At 37.3% G+C, this 23,355-nt stretch overlaps 1 pseudogene; it reads left to right on the top strand.

Annotated features, from left to right (window-relative positions):
• Positions 1 to 369: 369 nt before the first annotated feature.
• Positions 370 to 23,355, top strand: part of LOC103089076 (60S ribosomal protein L10 pseudogene) — a 30,290-nt pseudogene continuing 7,304 nt past the window's right edge.

Below are 23,355 nucleotides of genomic sequence, written 5' to 3'. Positions count from 1 at the left end.
GAGATTTTCAGTGTGGGAAAGTGGGTATCAGAATCACGTAGAAGGTCCTATTTCTGGACAGGGGACAGGGGACTAGCAGGGCATCCCTATTCCTGTAAATTTATTGAATTTAGCAGAAATGGTTGTTTGAATACTAGGCATCAATCAGAATATTTCAGATAACTGTCTGAGATGGGTGCTGCTTCTGCCTGGAATATGGGCACGTCTCCAGATGCCAGAGTAGACAGCTGCTTAAGATTACAAGCATTAACAGTGTCTGTGAAGCAAGCCAGTATAACAATAAACAGTTTGTTCACCATTGATTATATATGTGTGGATATGAGGACTTGAGTAGAAAAATTGAAATCGATAAAACCCAAAAAAGCTAAAATGGAACTACTCAGAGTTGTGATTCCCAAAAATAAGTGCACAGTATTGGAAGATGCCAGTGATGGGAACAACGCTGTGGAAATAAAGGCATCCATGTTTCGGCTGAAATGCTCCAATGCCAAGGCTGTGAGCTCCTTAGAGCACAGGACATAGGTCTTCACTTTTGTAGCTCTTTGAGTTATGCATCATTCACTGAATTGTTGAGGACACACTAAAGCCCAATGCTATGCTAAGCATGGAAATCATGGTGAACAAGTTAACGTGATACCCTGCTTAGTACAGTGTCAAAAACAAGGTAGCTTTAATAACCTTTTACTAAACTGAACTCCCCTTCATTTTCCCTCCCTCCCTTTGTTCTGCAAATATTCATTCATTCATTGATGATGTTAAATTATCAGTAGTTGCATGTCTAATCTGTACATTTTAAAGACATATTTTAAGGTAGTTCTGGCTGGGTTGCAGAATTTGGGCTCTTTATAAATAGGTTTCCTGATCTTTACTCATTAGCAAGAAAATCTTTATAATGATTGGTGAAGGGCTTAACATCATTTTCAGTCATTGCCTTTCTTCAGAGATTCTTGTATTACATCCTGACTCATTTCCGATTTTACCACTAGCATATCTTCTTTCTCAATCCTCCTTTAAAGCTATTTTTGTAAGAATCTTTAGTTTGTTGCCATATATGTCTTCTATAAAATATGACCCACTGACACTAGGATTTTGTCTGTACAATAAGCTATCTTTCATTGGATAGATGATTTGCATTTGCATTTTTATGTCTTTTTACATTCTTTTATGGTCAGAGTTAGTGAGGGATCTATCTCCCTGTATATTTATCTTCCAAAACATCAAGAACAGCTGTTATTTATTTAAAAAAATAGATACTTTGCGTAATATAATATGTTTTTCTTCCTGACCTTCAGTAGTGACATTTGCTTTCGTACTGCCTGGTAGGTTTGTGTCTGTGTGCTGTTGGATTATCTAAATGAGTATACATCAAATCTCATTACTTTGCAAGGAAAACATGGCCTTAATATACTCAGTAATTGTATTCAGTTTACATTCTGGTTTTTTTTTTTTTTCCATTTTCCATTGCCTTCAGTTTCCCACCTACTCTGTATTGCTTTTTCTGGTCACCATTGAAATGGTGAATCACTGAATATGGTGGAAGAGAAGAGCAGAGCATACAGGTCAATTTTCTAGGGCCTAGTTGCTGCTTCTAGCTAAATATTACAATCTGAGTGGCTCTCAATCCTATTTAATCTATATTGTTAGGGGATATATCTCCTGCCATCATGAATTACCTGGAAATATCATCACTGATCATGGGATGGCAGAATAAAAAACTGTCAGAGGAGGAAGACAACTTTAAGCTAATTCCAGTAATCCCCAGAAATTACAGGTAAATTGTAGGTAAATGGTGCATATGTGAAGATGTAGCATTTCCTGAGCAGAAGGACCCCTAGTTTCAGTAGATTCTTAAAGGTATCCTTGATCCCCTCAAATAAAGAGCAACTATTCTAGTTTGACCTATTATTTTTTTAAAATAAGAAAACAACACATTAATTATAGTTACTGAATTAGATGTTCACACTTCTGCGTCTGTTTCATGTTCTAATTTCCTCAAAATGTTTCCTCTAAGAAGGAGAAAGTTGCTGTTTATACGTCTTGTAGTTCTCTTAAATTTAGTCAGGGCTTTGTATCCATGGGTTCCAAATCTGCAGATTCAACCAATATTCGAAAAAAATTCCAGAAAGCAAAAGTTAAATTTGCTGCTGTAGGCAACTATATACGTTGTATTTACAACTGTTTACACAGCATTTACATTGTATTAGGTATTATAAGTAATCTGGAGATGATTTAAAGTATATGGGAGGATGTGGGTAGGTTATATGCATCATTTATGAAAAGGGAATTGAGCACCCTTGGATTTTGGTATCTTCTGGGGGTTCTGGATTCAATCCACTGAAGATACCAGGGGATGACTGTATGTGATCTACAAATATGTGACTTCTTGTCCTTAGAGCCTCTAACCTGTGCAGCCAGAGGAACCCTGGGGGCGGGGGTGAAGCTCCTGTGTAGAGTTTCCTGGCTCTGCAGGATGAAATGACCCCAGTAGGAAAAGACTACTGCATCCTATGCACACATTCCATTGGTGACCATTCGTAGGGAGGCACTAGAAATCAGACTCTGCTTCTTTTCCAGGGTTTGCTGTTTTTGCTAGTCTTTGTGTTTATTGTTTTTTGGTTTTTTTTTTTTTTTATTTTTTTTTAATTGTAGGCTGTCTCTTTGCCTAGTGTCAGTCTGAGGTGTAAACTTAAGGTCTTCTCAGTTCTTTTCTGAGCCTTTCCCTGGACATGCATGGTCACTTTCTGATTTAACCTGCACATGCAGTTGTTTTTGAATCTCCTTGTCTTTAAGGTCTGGTTCTCAAAAGAGAAAATTGAAGGGAGGAAAAAGAGGGTGCTGGCCCTTTAAATCCCTTGGCAGTCACTGCAGCCAGAGAGGGAGGGGCTTGCAACAACTGGGGGAGGTACAACAACAATGGTGGCCTACCTCTTTGTCTGCACCTCTTTTATCAGAAGTAGCAGTCAGCTAGGAGAGCACAGATCCTCCACATTTGGAGGACTGGGTCCTTTCAGCCCACCCTGGCTCCTGGAAGCTGCATGCAGCTTGGGGATAGGTAGCTGCTACTGTGCTAAGAGCTGAAATTGATGAAAATTAACTAGCAATTTACTGTCCAAGTCTTCCTCTAGAGCTTGCAAACTGGATACATCAGACATTCTTCCAATGCAACTGTTTAGGTGGAGAGGCTGCTTCCTGGTGTTTCCTACTCTGCCATCTGCTACGAATTCAGCTGTTGTAACGTTTAAGACCATGGATCTGGCAGCTCTGTAAAGAATGGTTTGGAAATACCTGGGGTAGTGGGTGACTGGAGGCAGGCCTGCATCAGAAGACCCTTACAAAGTCTAATTACTGAAAGTTTGGACTTGGACAGTAAAGGCGGAGATGTTTAAAGAACATGAAAGTTCTTCAACAGGCCACATAAAACGTATTTAAGGAGGCAAAGTTTGGAGCTTCCCTGGTGGAACAGTGGTTAAGAATCCACCTGGCAATGCAGGGGACACGAGTTCGAGTCCTGGTCCATGAAGATCCCACATGCCGCAGAGCAACTAAACATGTGAACCTCAACTACTGAGCCTGTGCTCTAGAGCCCACGAGCCACAACTACTGAGCCCACATGCCACAACTACAGAAGCCCGTGCACCTAGAGCCCATGCTCTACAACAAGAGAAGCCCCTGCAGTGAGAAGCCCCCGCACTGCAACGAGGAGTAGTCCCTGCTCGCCGTTAACTAGAGAAAGCCAGCACACAGCAACGAGGACCCAACACAGCCAAAAACAAATAAATAATAAATATATTTTTTTAAAAAAGAGGAGGCAAAGTTTGGAAGGAAAGAGGAAAATCAAGGATACCACCAAAGAAATGAAAAGAAAATGCTTATTCATTGGACAGAAATGAAGCCTTTTGGAGGTTTCATTTAGAAATAAAGGCACTCTGGTGGCAGTGAGAATCAGGATCCAGGCCAAAGTTACCGATATCTATCTTTTAAGTCATTTTAAATAAAAGGGAAAATTGATTACAGCAAGGAGCAGGACCCTTCTGCACCCTCTGGTGGCAGCGATTATGCCTTTTAGTTCTTATCTGGAATGTACCCTCAGAAACTTAGCAGAACTCCAAGAGCTGGCTCCAGAATGGATGCTTATTGTTCTAGTCTTAGTTTTTCCTGACTTTTCTTCTACTTTGTCTTATTTACTGAAATCAAACCAGTACAAATTTATGGTGCACTTTTCAATTTCTCTAACAATCCTGTAAATTATCATGGACAATAGAAGAAATACAACAAAAATTTCAGCCACCCTAAGCTTCCTTGCCCCCTGGCTCAGAATGGACTCCCAGGGGTTAGCAGTGAAGATCTCATCATGTTCTGTCCTTGATATTCAAACAGTGGGTATAGGAAAGTTGGTGATGACCTACAGGGCAGGTATTCAGAAAAGATGCATGCAAATTAAACATCTGCATATTAATATGGAAACTGTAAGTACTAATTCAAATAATGACCTTAGGAAGTTGGAATTCTTCTTTTACCAAAAACCTTAGTAACAAATAAAAATAAAACTTTTACTGCCGCTAACCTGAAACTATCTACCATTTGCTGACATTCCTGGATTTTGCTCTCATGTTGTCCCTGATAATGACTTTAAATGTTTCCTTTCCCCTACTGACCTGTGGAAATAGCTTTTTCAGCAAAGTTGCCATTTTACCCAAATAGCATGGTCCTGCTTCAGAGATTACATAGATTAAAAACAGCTGCTCATTTTCTATTAGTCTGCGAAGCTGAGCTGGGCTCTGGGACTCTTGGAATACCCCTTAGGTCTCCCAGTACCCCAGTGTGATCAGTGGTGGGTGACAGGCTCAGCGCTCGGTGCCTCACTCTAAACTTGGACGCGTTTTCACATATTACTCAGCAGAAAAGACTTCCCTGCTCATCCAGGGAAGGGAGTAATGGGAAAAGCATAAGGTAGGAGGGGAAGCACTGAAATGAGAAGTGGGAACGAGGACTGTATCCGTTCTTATCCATCTAAGTGACCCTGCATGTACCATCTAACACTGTGGATCTCATGTGTCACTTCACTTTTCTAAACTTAAGAGTTGGGCGGGACCATGAAATAATCCATCATTTCTACAGATTTTATGTTCTTTACAAAAATGTTAAAGAGCACTATGAATTAAGTTTTATTTTTAAATTTGTTATTGTAAGACAAAACGGATATAGAAAACCACACACAAAATATATTGCCTATTTTTTTAAATTTTATTTTATTTATTTTTTATACAGCAGGTTTTTATTAGTTATCTATTTTATACATATTACTATATATATGTCAGTCCCAATATCCCAATTCATCCGCCACTCCTGCTGCTTTTCCCCCTTGGTGTGCATACGTTTGTTCTCTACATCTGTGTCTCTATTTCTGCCTTGCAAACCGGTTCATCTGTACCATTTTTCTAGATTCCACATTATGCATTAATATACGATATTTATTTTTCTCTTTCTGACTTACTTCACTCTGTATGACAGTCTCTAGGTCCATCCATGTCTCTACAAATAACCAAATTTCATTCCTTTTTATGGCTGAGTAATATTCCATTATATATATGTACCACTTCTTCTTTATCCATTTATCTGTCGATGAGCATTTAGGCTGTTTCCATGATATTGTAAAGAGTGCTGCAATGAACATTGGGGTGCATGTGTCTTTTTGAATTATGGTTTTCTATTGGTATATGCCCAGAAGTGGGATTGCTGGGTCATACGGTAACTCTATTTTTAGTTTTTTAAGGAACCTCCATACCGTTCTCCATAGTGGCTATTATCAATTTACATTCCCACCAACAGTACAAGAGTGTTCCCTTTTCTCCACACCCTCTCCAGCATTTGTTGTTTGTAGATTTTCTGATGATGCCCATTCTAACTGGTGTGAGGTGATACCTCACTGTAGTTTTGGTTTGCATTTCTCTAATAATTAGTGATGTTGAGCAGCTTTTCATGTGCCTCTTGGCCATCTGTATGTCTTCTTTGGAGAAATGTCTATTTACGTCTTCTACCCATTTTTTGATTGGGTTGTTTGTTTTTTTAATATTGAGCTGCATGAGCTGTTTATATATTTTGGAGATTAATCCTTTGTCCGTTGATTCGTTTGAAAATATTTTCTCCCATTCCGAGGGTTGCCTTTTCTTCTTGCTTATAGTTTCCTTTGCAGTGCAAAAGGTTTTAAGTTTCACTTTGTCCCATTTGTTTATTTTTGTTTTTATTTCCATTACTCTAGGAGGTGTATCAAAAAATATCTTGCTGTGATTTATGTCAAAGAGTGTTCTTCCTATGTTTTCCTCTAAGAGTTTGATAGAGTTGGGTCTTACATTTATGTCTTTAATCCATTTTGAGTTTATTTTTGTGTAGGGTGTTAGGGAGTGTTCCAGTTTCTTTCTGTTACCTGTAGATGCCCAGTTTTCCCAGCACCACTTATTCAAGAGAGTGTCTTTTCTCCACTGTATATCCTTGCCTCCTTTGTTATAGATTAGTTGACCATAGGTGCGTGGGGTTCTCTCTGGGCTTTCTACCCTGTTCCATCGATCTGTATTTCTGTTCTTGTGCCAGTACCATATTTTCTTGATGACTGTAGCTTTGTAATATAGTCTGAAGTCAGGGAGTCTGATTCTTCCAGCTCCATTTTGTTCCCTCAAGATTGCTTTGGATCTTGGGGTCTTTTGTGTCTCCATACAAATGTTAAGATTTTTTGCTTCTAGTTCTGTTGTCTTAATTCTGCTAGCTTCAGCACAAAATCTGTTCCATGTGAGAGTGGGTGGACTTTTCTTCTTCCTATTGTGGGTTTTATGTGGACACTTTGTCATTAAGTTTGTTGAAGATGATGTGTGTTATTCCTTTTGTTACTCTAGTTGCCTTTTCTATTTCGTTGCTTCCGTAGCTAACTTGCTGAGTCCTTGCTAAAAATTTTGGTGAAAATTATTTTTAGGCTCTCTCTGGAAGGAGTACCAGACTGATTAGCATCATCTGCCATAGATTTGAAATAGGGGATGGTAGGATGTTAGCGCACTATAAATATAATATCTAATGAGAATAAATGAGGGGAAGGAGTACATGACAAAGCAGGTTGTCTTCAGATCTTTGTACCCTAAACTGAATAATTTGTGCTTATCTTATAGCTAATGCCAGTTTCAGAAGACTAGTTCCCTTTTAAAATCTGTTCCAATAGCAAACAGATAATTTTGTGTAACAAACTTGCAGTATTCTCCCAAACAACCTGGCTCACGTGCTTTAAAAATTACATTGTTCTAGGTATATGATGCCACTCTACCACTGTTAAAAGAAATTTGTGGTACAAGTTTCCTTCTCATTAGTTTCTTTTCTATTTCTCTTTCTTAGTTATATTGGGGCATTTTGGAAGAACTCTACTTTCTCTACTTTTAGGTCCTATTTTGTGTTCTATTTGCTACTTTTTTTTTTTTTTGCAGTACGCAGGCCTCTCACTGTTGTGGCCTCTCCTGCTGCAGAGCACAGGCTCCAGACTTGCAGGCTCAGTGGCCATGGCTCACAGGCCCAGCCGCTCCGCGGCATGTGGGATCCTCCCGGACGGGGGCATGAACCTGTGTCCCCTGCATCGGCAGGCGGACTCTCAACCACTGCGCCACCAGGGAAGCCCTATTTGCTACTTTTGTATTTACAAAAATCTAAAGTGCTGAATTGTTTCCTCTAGATTCCATTAATATGAATTAAAATGAACGAACACAGAGGACTAAGCAAAGTCAATTATAGACAATTTTTGGAGCTGTGTGTAAATGTTATTAAGCTGTGGTCTGGATGGGACAAAACAACTTATTTTTTCAGGTTCAGGATTCTTCCTAATCTCTAATGGCACAGTGCTTTTCTAGCAGCCTACCCTTATATCTGTTCTGCTTTATTCTGATTTGTTTTTGTTTTTATTGTTGTGGTTTACTCACACCCTCCCTATAATCATAAATAGATGTTTTGACAAACATTGATTTTCTTCTTTCTATTCAACCTTAAATCCGTTCAATTACATGCATTTAGGTACTAATCAAATTAGGTCTTTTGGAATCATTTAGTGTAAAATGATTCTCAGGTTCTAAAACATTAGCCAATTTCTATTTTTCACAGTCCCAAATATAAACTTTGGCATGTTAAACTTGTTAAGGTGAAGGACTTTTTATAAGTCTATAGGAAAATACATACTTTTACAGTGAATTTTAACAAGCAATTATCAGTGTGAGTAATATTCTTTGGAACCTTCTAGCAAGGAAGTACCGAAAGTATACTGAAGCATTATCATTTCTTGGAACAGTGCTGGCCTCATTAAGGTGACCTGATTTCATGACAAATAGAATGTAACCAAACAGCTTCGTCCATCTGCTTTTTGATTCCTAGATTTGTTTATCCACAAGGAAAAATGTTTTTTTTTTTTATTGTATAAGTAAAGATTAAACTGAATATGAATACACTCTGCAAAAAATGTTAGCCTGCTGAAACTCTGTAGTAAGGTGTAAATGTCTGCGCTGGTCACAGATTATCACGGACATTTAACACAGTAAATTGCACAAGCAGATTTATAGAAGATCAGAGGCAACTGAGAATGAGAAATGGTGGGGGAGAGTTACCTTCCTTTTGAATTGAATCCCTCATTTCAGACTCTGAAGTCTTTGATGCTGTATTTCTTCGTTTAATTCTGTGAGCAATTACTGTATTCATGCCTGCTATATGAACCAAATAATTACTGGTTTTGCATAATCTCCTTTGGGTTTTTGTCACTTGTAACTAAAAGATCCCTGACATACATCAATCAAGAAGAAGATGAGGGCTTCCCTGGTGGCGCAGTGGTTGAGATTCCGCCTGCCGATGCAGGGGACGTGGGTTCGTGCCCTGGTCCAGGAGGATCCCACATGCCGCGGAGCGGCTAGGCCCGTGAGCCATGGCCGCTGAGCCTGCGCGTCCAGAGCCTGTGCTCCGCAACGGTAGTGGCCACAACAGTGAGAGGCCCGCGTACCGCAAAAAAAAAAAAAGAAAAAAAAGAAAATGAACTGGAATTATAAACTAATTGAAAAGATCCTTCCACCTTTCTCAATAAGGATTCTTTGTCTGAGTTGCAGAGCACAGGAAGTGATTGCAGTGACTATACTCTCAATTTATTCCAAAGATGATACCTAATTAGTATCATTCTAAATGAATAGAAGTTAATTCATTGCATCACTGAGTGCCTTAGGGCTTTAAGGTTTAATTCTCTCAACAAATGTCAATTTCAGTTGAGAAATGCTGCGCTATCCCTTAGTAGTTGATTTTTTTTAACTGTCCAAATCTCAGTTTACATTTTTTTCCATGAGTCAGCCCCACATGGTGTGTAATCTCAGAAACCTGATTTCTTGACATCAAATCAGGCCACACAACTTAAAACTGGGTGACCTTGTACAAGTTAACTTCTCTCTAAGTTTCCTCAATATGTGAAATATGGGTAGTGACTTATCCCATAGGGTTGTTGTGAGGATGAAATGAGTATGTGATTAGAAGAGTTCTTGGCCCATGGTAAGAAAGGAAGTTGCTGCGCTACTATTGATGTTTTTAGCAGACTTATTATTATTAAATATATCCTATTTTATTTAACAGATAATTTTGGTTAATGAAAACCATTTATCATTATATTAAATACTGCATTTAATAAAGAAACAAACTCAGTCTTTTAGGTTTAGTGCTCACTAATACATAATGTATACAAATTCTTCACTTTCATATAATTTAAAAATCACTAAAGTCCCAGTTAAGTTTCAGGCACCCAGTTAGGTAGAATTGAAGTATCCTGAAGATTTTTACTTTGGCCTGTGATTCAGTTTATAGAAATGAGTATTCCAGGTTTGTCTGGATTGTATAATCATTCATCAGAGCTAAGGAAGGAGAATCACAGTATTTTGGGCTGGACTATAGGAACTTTGGGTTTTTATTTCATAGAATACTCATGAACCCCAAATTTACTAGGACCTAGCATAAGAAATAGTCATTAACTTCTACAGAGTGGAGGGAACTCTGTCTATTTCCAATTTGTGTTTAGCTTTTGGACCCTAAAAAGAAATCAGAATTCATTTGCAAGCATCATAGAACAGTATTTAAATTGATAGACTAAAAAATAGACTTTAAGCTTTGACCCTGTATTCCCCACCCAATGATTATACTAAGTGGACAATTCAGATAGTATTATTTTTCACAACATGCTTTATAATACAAAAATAGAAATAATGTAAGGGCTTAATAAAGAAACAATTTTACAAGTATTACTTATCAGGAGAAAGTAGCAATAAGGGTAAATATTGAATAAAAGAATAAATACACATCACCTAAAGCAATTTTCTTCTATGTTGTAGTTCCAAAATCAAATTGAGGTTACAGTTTTATTAGTTTTCAAAATCAAATTGAGCTAGCAATTCTCATGTGAACTTTGTGGGATGTTATATGTATGGTCCTGACTTATTGAAATGTCTAAATTGTAGCTCAGTTCCTCTCTAGAGGAGAAAATATTTACCTAAGGAAATCCCCTCTATATATTATTCAGCAGACCCAATGCTGAGACACCTGAGGATACAGCATAAATGACACTTGGGGATATCTCTTATACTTCTTAATCCACCGAACAAAGCTTGGTGTTACATTCCATTACGGGTGAATACCATAGATCCTTGACACACTCCCTGTAACAGTCAGAGGAGCACAGGCTTGGGAGGAATTTTTAGAGTTAACCTAATTTATCCTCTAAGTAATAAGATGTTCCTTGAATCCCTCCAGAGAGACCACTTAAATCTGATTCTTCAAATGTGTCTTGTTTGATTATTTCAGAATCACTTTTCCTAATTTGTTTTAATAACTCACAACCCAGTGAATAAGTTTATCATTTATTTTTGACCTAGCTCTGGCCAATGTAAAAGACATTCTTGTTCTATTAATAACTTCAGTATTGCATTTGTATTACATTCATTAGAAGAACATTAGGGTGCTTAAATATCCTGCTCCAGCAACTCTTGCCGCATAATCAAGTAACCAAAAATTCGCAACTGAAGGCAGCCGTTTTTATCAGGCTGGCAGATTCTGAGGCAACAAGAATCAAACACAGCACGAAAGATTGCTTCCAAAATGCCCGGGAGCTCCATTTCCAAGACTTGAAGGTGGGGGTTAATTGGCAGCTAGAGCATGGGATCCTCTGAAGGCTCATTCATCCACATGTCTGGCACCCGTGTTAGGATGACTCGAAGGCTAGTAATGCTGACTAGAGCACCTAGACAAGATCTCCTTGTGACTTCCCCACAGGATGTTGGCCTGAGGTTAGTCCATGGGGGCCAGGGTTCCAAGATAAGTGTTCCAGCAGGCAAGGGGAACCTGCTCCTGGTTCCTTTTATGACCTAGTCTCAGAAACACTGTGCCATTTCCACCTTACTCAAAGTAGTTACAAGCCTGCCCGCATTCAAGAAGATAGGGCTAAACTCCCCATCTTGATGGGGCCAAGTCAAGGTCACATTGTAAAGGAACATATGAGATGGAAATTATTGCTGTGAGCTTTTAGGAAAATACAACCTGCCACATTCTTTAAGACTATGAAATAGACTTAATGAGATACACAAGTGTCCAAACTTATATACTTCTTTATTTCAACTTGTATTTGTACATAAAGTGCTATAGTAATTTATAATAAAATACAGTTTTCTAAAATGTATTAATATTTCACTCCCCTTACAGTTCTACAAAATCCCCCAAAAGGGGGTGGGGTAAAGAAAAATTTTATGGGGTCCAAATGTATGAAATGCAGACGTTTACTTCACTTCACCTACATTTAAATTACTCTGCAATTTTTAAAATTATGCGTAAAATTAACATTCATATAGCATTATCCAATTAACAAAGACTTTCTTCTTTCTGATTGATGACAGAGGTAAATATTATCATTACTGTTTTATGGATACCGAAACTGAGGCTCAGAGCTCTGTGTGAGCTCTTAAATGGTGGAACCTGCACACCTGGTTCATTTCCCTGCCACTCATATCTCAGTTTCAGAAAAGCATTCTCTATGTTGAATTTCACTTACTAAACTACTAAATTTTCCTCCTCTCAGTTTACTGGACATATATTGGCCATTTATATTTTCTGATATTCTGTAGTTGTGTTATACTTTAAAACAGAATATGTTGACAGTAATCTATATCTGATAATATGATCATATCAACCAAAATCTCAGAAAGAGACCCGATTGAAATAAAGAGGGTTTTATTTGAGGTTTGTTAAGACTGCAGCCCAGGGGACACAGATTCAAGAAGCGCTTGAATTGTGTTCCACTGAACTACAAAATGGAGGAAAGCTTATAAAGACAAAAATGGCAAGGCCACAGTTAGTTACAGAAGTTGTTTGTCAAGAATTATAATTGGAGCTGGCAAGAAGTAAGGGTGCTTATTAAGCAAGGATTGGCTGGGCTCTGAAATGGTTGCTAAGTTACAAGGCAGGACCTTGAGATCATAAGGTTGCAGCTGGCGGATGTTGTTCTAAACGCTCTTTGTGATGTCCTTGGTTTTGATGCAGTTCAGAGAAAATGCAAGTTCTCAGTGGTGCAGGGATGTGTCTGAGACCAGATCCTCAATGGCTGCATTTTTTAATGCCTGAACTATGATTCCTCCATTATACTTTCAATTTTTCATCAATCATTAGTGTAAAAAATAGAAAAATACCACTTATTACCTGCAATGTGTCAAGCAGTCCTCAAAATGTTTTCAGATACATTATCTCAGTTGGACCTCAAAATTATGCCAGGACATATGGATTAGTATGTCTTTTTTACATATGAGGAAATTGATTAGCTCAGTTTCAGGGATTTGGAGTTTGAAAACAGGAACTTCTGACTCAATAGCTCAGCCTTGATCTTCTAGTTCAGCATGTTCTGTTGAGTTCAAATTGTGTAAAAGTTATACTAGAAGTGGAATTCAAAAGAATTTTCACCTGAAGAATTTGGAATGTTAAAATTAAACTACATACTTCCTAAATAATTTCTAGTCATCTTTATAGAAGAAAAAAAAAAAAACCCAGAAAGATTCAAGAGAGGCTAATCACTAATCAGATTTTAATTATTGGATAAATTTTAAAAATCCCTTTGGATATTGTTTTTTCTTCTATAAGCAGAAAGGTTGTCTTATAATCAGCTTATCACCTTGTAAAATCTTGCTAAGGCTTTTGTTTTTGCAGCTGAAGTCACAGACAACATTACTCTCAAGACAGCTCTTATTCTGAACATTTCTTAGAATATTGTCTTCATTTTTTTTACCTTTGAATGCTGTGCCCCAAATACCTTACCTAGGTCATATAGTAAAGGTCTGGGGAATGAAAATGAAAATGCAAGTGATGTGTCTGTGAGGGCTGTTCTAAAAGCCACAACTCTAGGAAATATTCAAAATATGAAATGATCCTGCTGTGTTGAGGCCAGGTAGTTGGCATTTGCCTTATTGAGTCACTTTGAGACTCATCCCCTTCTTAGAAGTACTTCACTGTGACTATGAAGACTGTTCAGGCTTCTCTGTGGATGCCACAGATTGGTCTGGCATTTTCTACAACAGAGGCCTCTCTGTGCCCTGAGCTGTGCATTGACTGGTCCGGTAATGTGCTTGCAGAAATTATTTAGAGTTGTTCAAAAGTGAAAACCAAAGTACTCTTAAGAGCGAAGATCTGGATTAAAGAATTAGGTTAAAACAATATCTGTGTATTCTATATTCAGCTCTGTTTCAACATATTGTGGTATTGCTCTCAGGTTGATGAAATTTATGTACTCTCTTATTTTTTTCAAATAGAAAAATATAACAGAGGATAAATTGTAGATTAATGCAAATTCCCAAAGGGGGAAAAAATAGAGATTTTTTCCTAAGGTGAATGCTTCTCTTTAAAAAATGTAATAGGAAACTTTTCCTGGATGTAAACTACTTAATCGTTGATCAGATAATATAGTCTGGAACATTTTTGCCACCTGTTGCTTTGTTAAGTTTTCGAACAAGTTTTAGTCTTTAAACTTGCAATTGTTAATCAGAGGGGCTACATTCTTTCAAAAGGAACAGTGCTATGGATAAGAATATTTTTCCTTTTACTATGTTTTTTAAATTTACTACTTGCTGTACTAAATTTACTAAAATGATTCACACACATTTTCTTCTTTTAGTCTCAGCAACCCAGGCAGGGAAGTTATTAGCTATTTTACATAAGGAAAAGCAATATCTATGGCTTGTACAAAATGACACTGTGATGTCTACCAAGCATACTTTTTCCTCTAAGTTCATTGTTTTTTTCCGTACTGACGCCATGGTAGCCATCTGAGCCTCAGAAAGAATTGCGACGCGGAGGACGTGGGAAGTACAGATAACCAAAGAAAAAATTAATCCTTGATATATATATATTTTGACATACCCAGGTAGTGGTGCAGCCAGTTCAGTCATACGTGAAATATTATTATTTTGGGAAGTATTTTGGAAGCAAAAACCTTTGAGCTAATGGTGACCACCTGCATTCAGATTCTCAGGTTCTTGTTAAAATGCAGACTCCCAGGCCCCATCTGAGACTGGCCAAATAAGAATCTCTGTGGATAGGACCTTAGAGTTTGATTCTTAAACTCTTAAGGGCATTTTTATGTACTTTAAAGTCTAAGAAACACTGCTATTCATGGTAAAAAGAGAATGAGCCAGAATCACAGTGAAATTACAAATATCCTTTATCTTTCTTTCTCTTCCTGCTGGGAATTGGTCGAATAACCAAAAAGCTAGAAGCAATAAGAAACAGTGCATACAAACCTGAAAGTGATTGTCCTTTGCTCTAAAATTGAATTTAATCCTGGATTCATGGTCCTTTTTTTTTTTTTTTTTATCAGTGTGTGCTCTTTAATTTTTTTTTCAGTACAGCCCTTGTATCTGGAAAACATGTAACAGGCACTCATTTTTTAAATAGTAATTTTCTTGTAGTATTTTTTAGTGATAAAAGTCTGGGTCAACATACATTGAAAAGGATTACCCGTTACCAAGCATGGTCCTTTTTTAATCTGCCACCATGAGCTATGTTTTTAACATCTTTCAAATGATTTTATTCCCACTTTGATGGCCAGTCTTCTCCTCTTTATTTCCATCTTGGTACCAATAATAAGAGAAGTTAATTCCAGAAATTTGAATAGACTTCCCTTAGGTAATTTCCATATACAATCTTAATGATAGAATTAGTAAGTAGAACCAGGAATGAAATATCATAGATTTAAATGCATAGGAGGACGTTTACTCATATATGAGACCTGTATTAAATACAGTTTAGGTGAAAGTCTGTTGAGCCATGCTAAGAAGGGACGTGATATGGTAATGACATGTGAGGTAAGAGCTTTTTTATGTAAGACCCCCCAATAAATGAAAATTTCCTGGAACTTCTACAGATAGAAACACAGGTAGCTCATTTTAAAGATCATGGGGTTCTTTATAAATCCTAATGAAGAAAAATCTAAGCTGGTTAAGTTCTGGGGAATGATTGTGAATCCTTAAAGGTAAATATGAATTAGGTTTTCAGCCTGTGGTAGTTGTACCATCTTACGTGCATTCACAACCCGCAACCCTAATAGTGAGTCCTGAGCCAATCCTGATAGAGGTTGGAGCCTTCTATGAGTCAGGCCTAACTTCTGATGGGGCTTCATATTCACTTCCCCACTCAGATCTGGTCCCCGCTAATTAATATGTTATTTATTCACTTGGGCTTTGCTTATTTGCAACAGCAAAGAAAAAATAATAAGAAAAGAAATAGTAGAGACTAGCACGTAAGTCTCACTTGTGAGATGACACACACATATAAAAATTTAATGAAAACTCTTTAATAATTATCCAGTTAAAAGTTGAAACAGAATGTGCTTTAGCAATTGAAAAATAGGAACGTTAACTGTGGGCTAGAAGTAATAAGAAGGCTTCACAGAGGATACAGTTGGATCTGGACCTCTAGTAAAATGGGAGAAATTTCAAATAGCAGTGAAAAATAGGCAGAACATTCCAGACTTAGGAAGCCTTTCTAATCTAACTAGAGACAAAATCCAACTATAGAATACTCCTTATTTCATAATACTCTCAACACAATGTTTGGGGTGGGATCTGACCAGGATAGAGTATAGTAAAAGTAATACTATTCTGCTTGTAACATGGTCACAGTTTCTCTTTCAGGAATTTCTTAATATTTTCGAAAGCAATATTACCTTTATGAAGCAAACAAGCAAAGACCAAAATAAATATATCAGTCAGCAGGCACCAAATCCAAGTGGATAAGTTAATGAAGCCCCATCAGAAGCTAGGGCTGACACGCTGATGGCTCTTGCCTCTGTCAGGATTGGCTCAGGACCTACTCTGGGACCCGTCGTAAAGGTTGTGGATTGTGAATGGGCATCAGATGGGACCACTACCCTAGACTGAAGAAACCACATTCACATTATTCTTCAAGGACACATAATCATTCCCTAGAGCTCAACCAGCTTAGACATTTCTTCATTACGATGTATAGAGAATCTCAGTGATCTATAAAAATGAACTCCCCATGTTTCTACTTGCAGAAGTTCCCGGAAAATTTTATTGAGGAGTCTTACATTTAGATGCTTACATTAAAATGCTCTTACCTCACATTTCATTACTGTAATATATTCCTTCTCAGTATGGCTCTTAGTCGTTCCCAGAAGTACAAACTTAATGTCTTAAACAGGAATCATTTAAAAAGATGTTTCACACACTTGAGTGGGTTCGGGTTAGAGCATTAAAGAACTAGACTGTTGCTACTAGGACTTGGTAGTCTCTGATGGGGTTCAAGGGCCATTTCAGGATACCAGAAAAGGCAAAAGAGAATAACAAACGACTTTTGTACTTTGTAGTTTCTCACTGTGCTTCTCTTTGTAAACAGTGTTGCTGTTTCCAATATGATGTTACTTCTCCACCTTTTCCCCTCACCACAGGCAAATGGGTAAAAGCTGGATGTTTTATTTCTAACATCCAGAATGATGAATTATTGATTGCATTGGCAGTCGTAAGCCTGAAAGAAAGGGTTTGAAATACTAACACTGAGTATTTGTACCAATAGCTTAGTTCTGTTTATATATTGTTTCCTCAGTGGCTAAAAAACGGTGAGTACTTGAAGTGAGATAAATAGATGAGGGTGGTGAACCAACTTTTACCTTGGATATTAGTATTTGGATAAGCTTATGTTGCCAAATAAGTGAAAACTGTGAGGTTGACAAAAATTAGTTATATATTCATATTTTAATATATTAATATTAAACAAATTATTATTTCTTTCAGAAGAGTTTATTCAGCATGTTCAGACATGTTTTTCCAATTACTTAATTGCTTTAATCTCATTACAAATAGGTTCTGATGAAGCACACGTTTTAAAAACACTATTAGACATCTCATAAATTAAAAACAGCATCTGTAGGGATGGAGCAATTTAATTGCCAGCATGAGATTTTTTTTGATCTTTAAAAAAAATTATTTTGAAAAGTATGAAGACTATTAACATCATATGAATTACCAGGAATAGATCTTGAGTCCTGGACTGTACCTCCTTTCTAATTCTCATATTGTAAGATAACTTCTTTAGTCAGACAAACTCCTGGAATAAAAATTAATGTTATCAAAAGTAAACTTGTATTTATATGGAATGAGAAAATTAATTGGTCTCACTGATTTAATATAACAGTCATAACTATCACAAATCATAACTCAAAATTTTAGTGAGGTCCAAGCAAGTATAGCTAATTTCAGTGAACCCATCAGTGTTCACTTAGTTAAAACAAACACCAAGCACATAATCCTCCATGGTATCATAGTGAAGTTTTTCTATTATAACCTTACCAATTCCTTATGAACTCAACTTTACATCAAATTCCATTAAATATACATGACTCACTAGTAGTATGAAACTATTCTAATCTCTAGTCTCCATCCCTTATCCCCTCACCCCAACCAAATATGTAGTACAGAAAGGATTCCAATGCTTTAAGCCCAGACATGCTATCCAAGTCCTTTAAACTAATGATAAATTATAATATGATGTTTGGTTTTGAATATATATCTCGGGACATGTTGTTTACTCCTAGGGTGGCCCTTGGGAGCCTGGAGAAAATGGTAACCCATGGTGAGTGAAAGGCAACTGCCTGAATTGCCATTGTAAGTGGTGGGGAAGGATTCAAGAGCCCCCGGAAGTGGGTATTCTGAATCAGATATATTAAGTGAGGCCAAGAGACCCATCAGAAGATTTTGTTCCACAGCAGGGCCCAGGGGCTAAACCATTCACCCAAAGATATTGGGGATGCACTGGTGAGAGGAGCACCGACATCACCAAAAGGGTCAGTGATGAGTCTTCTCTGCAGGCCAGACAGAATTAACTCCACAGGGGAAAATTTACGAATTCAACTATGTCAAAATTAAGAACTGTTGCTAATCAAAAAGCACCATATATATACAGAAAAAAAAAGTCATGGAGATATAATATTTGGGACATATATACCTACAAATGACTTGTTTTTATATTAATTCTGCTGAAGATAGCTGCCATTAAGAAAAAAAAAACAACCCCACAACATCTCAGTAGTATAACACAACTAAATTTCTCATTCACATAAAATCCAGTTTGTGGTCAAGGTAGGGGTAGGGGAAGCTGTGTTCTCTGCAGTCATTTAGGGACACATACTGATGCAGTCTCTGGCATCTTCCACACTTGACTTTCGAGGTCACCCAGGTCATCAACATCCACCAGTAGGTGGGGAGAGGAGAGAGCATGGAGGCCAGATGTGGAAATGGTGTACATCAGTTCAGCCCACGTTCTGGTGGACAAAACTCATTCCAGGTACAACCTACTGAAAGGCAGACTGAGAAATGTGGTCTAATACTGTGCCCAGGAGAGAATGGAAATTATTTTGTGATCAACTGGCCAATCTCTTCCTTAGCCCACCTTTTTGTTATCAAATTTATCTTCTTCCCAGACATAAAACACACTTACCTTCTCTGGAAGGATTATCTTCCAAATTCCCATCTAGTTGGTGCATCCCAGTTGAGGGCCCACATCTCATAATAAATGTGAGGTTCTCTCTCTCTCAAGACCTGGAGGTGCCTCTTTGTGGTCCTGTACTCTATAAATTATGAGGAAAATGACTCTCCACCTCTCATGTCAGTATTTGAAGTTGATCAATATCTGAGATATCATGTTAATATCTGAAGGGGAAGAAGCCTTTCTTGAAGGCCACACAGCTTTCACAACCTGTGTCCGGCCCATGCTAATTTGGAGCACAGTAGTGGGTGTAAAGATTTTTTAAGGCTCCTACAATCATAAGCTTTTTTTAGTTCATGTGTCTGGTTTCACTGTCAATAAAACTGCCTCAAATACTTATTTGGCCTTTGATCTATTTCCACACAGTTCCATGAGCCAATGTGTATTAAAGTTCATCCTTGTGTAGATTTCTCAAATCTCATTTATTTCTTTATTTCCTCTCTGCCCGTACTTTTCTTTTTCACATGCTACTATAAGCCATGATAACTAATAGGTGGAAAGGTTATATCCTCAATTAGAGTTTTGCCACAGACCTGAGTCTTAATGGATTTTAATCACTCATAACATTGCTCAGTCTTACTGATTACTGTCTGGCGCCTAAGAGAAGACAGCTTTTCTAACTCTCAAGGCCTCGCCTTTTATCAATGGGTACTGGCTCAGCTGTAAATGAATATTTTTCATTATTGGAAAACCTTCAAGATTGCCATCTGTGATATCTTTAAAAACACAGAGAATGAAATAAAACAGTCTTAAATACACTTGATTAATAAAGCCTTTTTTCTTTTATGGACTCAAGCTTAGTTGATCTTCTGGCATTGCTAAGAATAGATGAAGTGCCCTTAGATCAATCTGCAGTGGCTTCAATCTGACGTGCACATCATAAAGTCACTAAGAGCCAAGGTGGATTGTATCTTGTGCTTTCCTGGACCGGGTTCTTCCTCCTCTGGTATCCAACAATTTTGAAATCATATCTCTTTCAGATGACAGTCCTATCATAATCTCAACTGAGAATGCAACTAGAAAGCATCTCATCATTCAGACAACTCACTCATTCATTAATGACAACCTACGAAAAGTATAACAAAAGAGTTCTTTGTATAACTGAAATTCCAGAGAGTTTTAAAAATATGGCATATGCATGAGAGTAGTGTAGGTATGTTACCTCTCACAGGGCGTTCATTCTGTAAAGTCATTTACAGAAGCAATTCCTATTTCTGTCATTTCGATTTTGTGACCATGATCTTAGTTCCACTAAATATGTTTTTTGTTTTATGAACAGGTGCTGACTTAAAATAAATTACAGTTCACTTGCTATGGAGAAATTTCAGGAAAATTTAAATAGCCCTTGAGAGAAACCATAATGGGATTTACCAAACTAGAATTGAGATCCCATTGTTTACTTTCCATTCAGTTGAAATAAATTTACATTTTTCTTAATTCGGTCTATCACATATTAACATTTTAAATAGGATACGACCTTTAACTTGAACCTTCATTTCTTTTCATATTCAAATATGACATGTCATTCCCCAAAATAAAATTTCAAAATTAGCTTCACTTCCTGTATACATAACAAATACTTTGAAAAACATTCTGGATTTACTCTTATGCAAGCATTGTGAAAGAGACAGTCACTATTTAATAAATAAAGATTACTAGTGAGAAGGTGGGATCATTAAGAACCATCTTAGATGTCTCCTTACCACATGTAATCTTTTTTTTTTTCATTCATTCACTCCATAATTTGGAGCCTTTATAATAATGTGTAACGTACCTTTTTATTGTTCTGAACATTTAGAAACAAATTTATGGGATATTTAAATTATGGAGTGGAGCAAAATCTTCTTACTCCAATTGAGCAGAACAAATGAGTTTTTTAAATACTCCACTGGCTATAATTAACTTTTAAAAAATTCCCAGTTAACAGGTTTCTTTAGTAATTTAACTGCTCTTTAAATTCATTTTATTTTATGCAAGGACAGTAAAAAACCACTGGCCAAAATTAATGGACAATAACAATCCTGTTAACTTTTGAGAAATTATAGTCACTGCTAAATAAGTTTGCATTGACAGAGCCATTTTGTGAATTGTTTGAGGAGCAGTTAATATGTTTTCTAGCTGATCTATTTGTATTTGCATCTTCTTTCTATACTTTTTATGCCACACATGACTTCTGTTGACTTCCAAATTAGATCCTGATTTCCCAATCTAAATGAGAGAAGTGAGCATTCCAGTTTTAGCTGGAGGTCACTTTGAAGCAGGCAACTCCAGAGACGTCATGAAAAATGAGAACAGAACAGAAGGCACCCTACACTTTCTCAGTGTCTGTTTATCTGCTGTGCATTCTTCTTATTCGCCTCCTCATTATCGTCCTCATGATTAATATACTTACTTATTGGCATATATCTTCTATTCATCCCCTCCTATTTCTTCTCATTTGAAATCTTTGAGATACCCACTGGAGTATTTTTTAGATGCGGCAAATGAACCTTAAAGAAGGAAGGTAACTTGTCCAAGATCCTAAATTTAGCAAGAGGCAGAGCAGGCTTTCTATCCAATGGTAACTCTTTGTTTCCTAACTTATATTAGGAAAATAAAGAGATTGTTCTAAGGGACAACTAAAAAATAAACAAAAAGCACAGTTAAAACATTAAAAACGAAAACCATCAATCTCAATCTTACCTCAAATCAAAACTTCAGTTGGGGGAAAGTGCTGGACTTCAGAGAGAGGTAAGTTCTTTTTCCCTTTGACTCTGTGGGGCCTTTTGTTTGTAACCCAGCTTCACAGTTTAAAAAAAACCATCTACAGTAAGATGAATGTAGTGGGTTTTGCATAATTTTAGGACAAGCAGACTCACTTCCAGTAGGACAGGTGCCTACCAGGTGCATATCCAGTAGATATTTTAGACATTGAACTGACAGCACTGAAATGAAATAGGAAGAAATAATTCTAGTTTGTGTACTTACTACGTGGCATTTGTCACTAAACCTGCTTGGGCCCCTTTTTTCCCCCCTCACTTGTAAAATTAGATCCAATGATTTTTACCGAACTCAGGTTCCAGCTGTGCGCTGCTCAAAAAAATCAGAGAGAGAGAGAGAGAGAGAGACAAATATTGGTAGAAAAGAAAGTTGCTTTTAATCAGAATGCTGGCAATCTGGGGAGATGGTACACTCAGTGTCCCCCAAAAGCCACCTCTGAAGATTCTGCTCAGCCATGAAAGTTTTTTAAAGGGTCAAAATGGAAGTAATCTCAGTTAATCATTGAGATGGGAGGTTAGAGTCATTGCCATCCCCCACTGTGTGCAGGCTTGTGTGCAGCCTTGTCAACTTCTTGTGATTTTTCTTTAGATGCTCTTTTGTTCACACAGTTTGTTCGCAAGACTACTGAAAGGGAAGCTAGAGAAGAGATCTGGTCATCTGTTAATTACTTATTCTTCATTTCTACTGCTTTGAAGTTCTTTGGAAAGAACCAGCAGTTAGGCAAGGTGTTGTGTTATCAAAAGATCTGAAAGGTGTGCTAGGCCCAGAGATGAGTAGAGTATGGGGGTGCCTGGTTTAAGGTTAGTGGACTTAACGAACACGCTCTCAGAAAGGAACTCATTTGTATGTAGGGGACTTACTGTACATAAGTTGGTGTCACTTGGAATAATGCATTGTTTGAAGACAGAATAACAGTGGTGCTCAGCTTACTTATTTAGAGAAGCAAGACATGGAGCTCAAGAGTGCTCATCTCACTAGGAGGAGTAGGAAATATTTTTAAAAATCCTATGAAAGTAATGGTTATTGGTGTGATAGCCTTCATATAATTTACCCTTGTATGTACATCTGGGATTAGAATTCACATCAGCCATGAGAATGTAGGTATTTTTGGTCAACAGGATAGAATGTGAGTGTACTCATACTAACCAAGTTAGGTGATATCTAGCAATCCACAGATTAGACCATATAGACTGTATCCATCTTATCCAGAAAAATCAAGACTTTCACTTAGTGTTCCCTGGAAACCCCAAGGTCAAGTCCAAGACCCAGTGTACTACAGAAGTTTAAAAAGATAGCTTCAGAGGTGACTTATACGTATATCTGAATAATTGTACTATACATTATCTCAGTATCAGAAAAAAACTCAAGATGCCTATGCTTTCTTTAGTAGATTTATCTAAATTTTTGACGTTTCTTTGAATTATTTAATCTTCTCATTTACTTCACCTCTTTCTTTACAATCGAACCCTAGTATTGTCTGAAAGATGCCCCACTAATCATTGTCCCTCTGGATAGGGAAAG

Source organism: Lipotes vexillifer, unplaced genomic scaffold (genome assembly GCF_000442215.2).
Source record: "Lipotes vexillifer unplaced genomic scaffold, Lipotes_vexillifer_v1.1 scaffold147, whole genome shotgun sequence".
Taxonomy (NCBI): Eukaryota; Metazoa; Chordata; class Mammalia; order Artiodactyla; family Lipotidae; genus Lipotes; species Lipotes vexillifer.
Note: the sequence above shows the minus strand (reverse complement) of the source record. Positions and strands in the feature narration are given on the sequence as shown.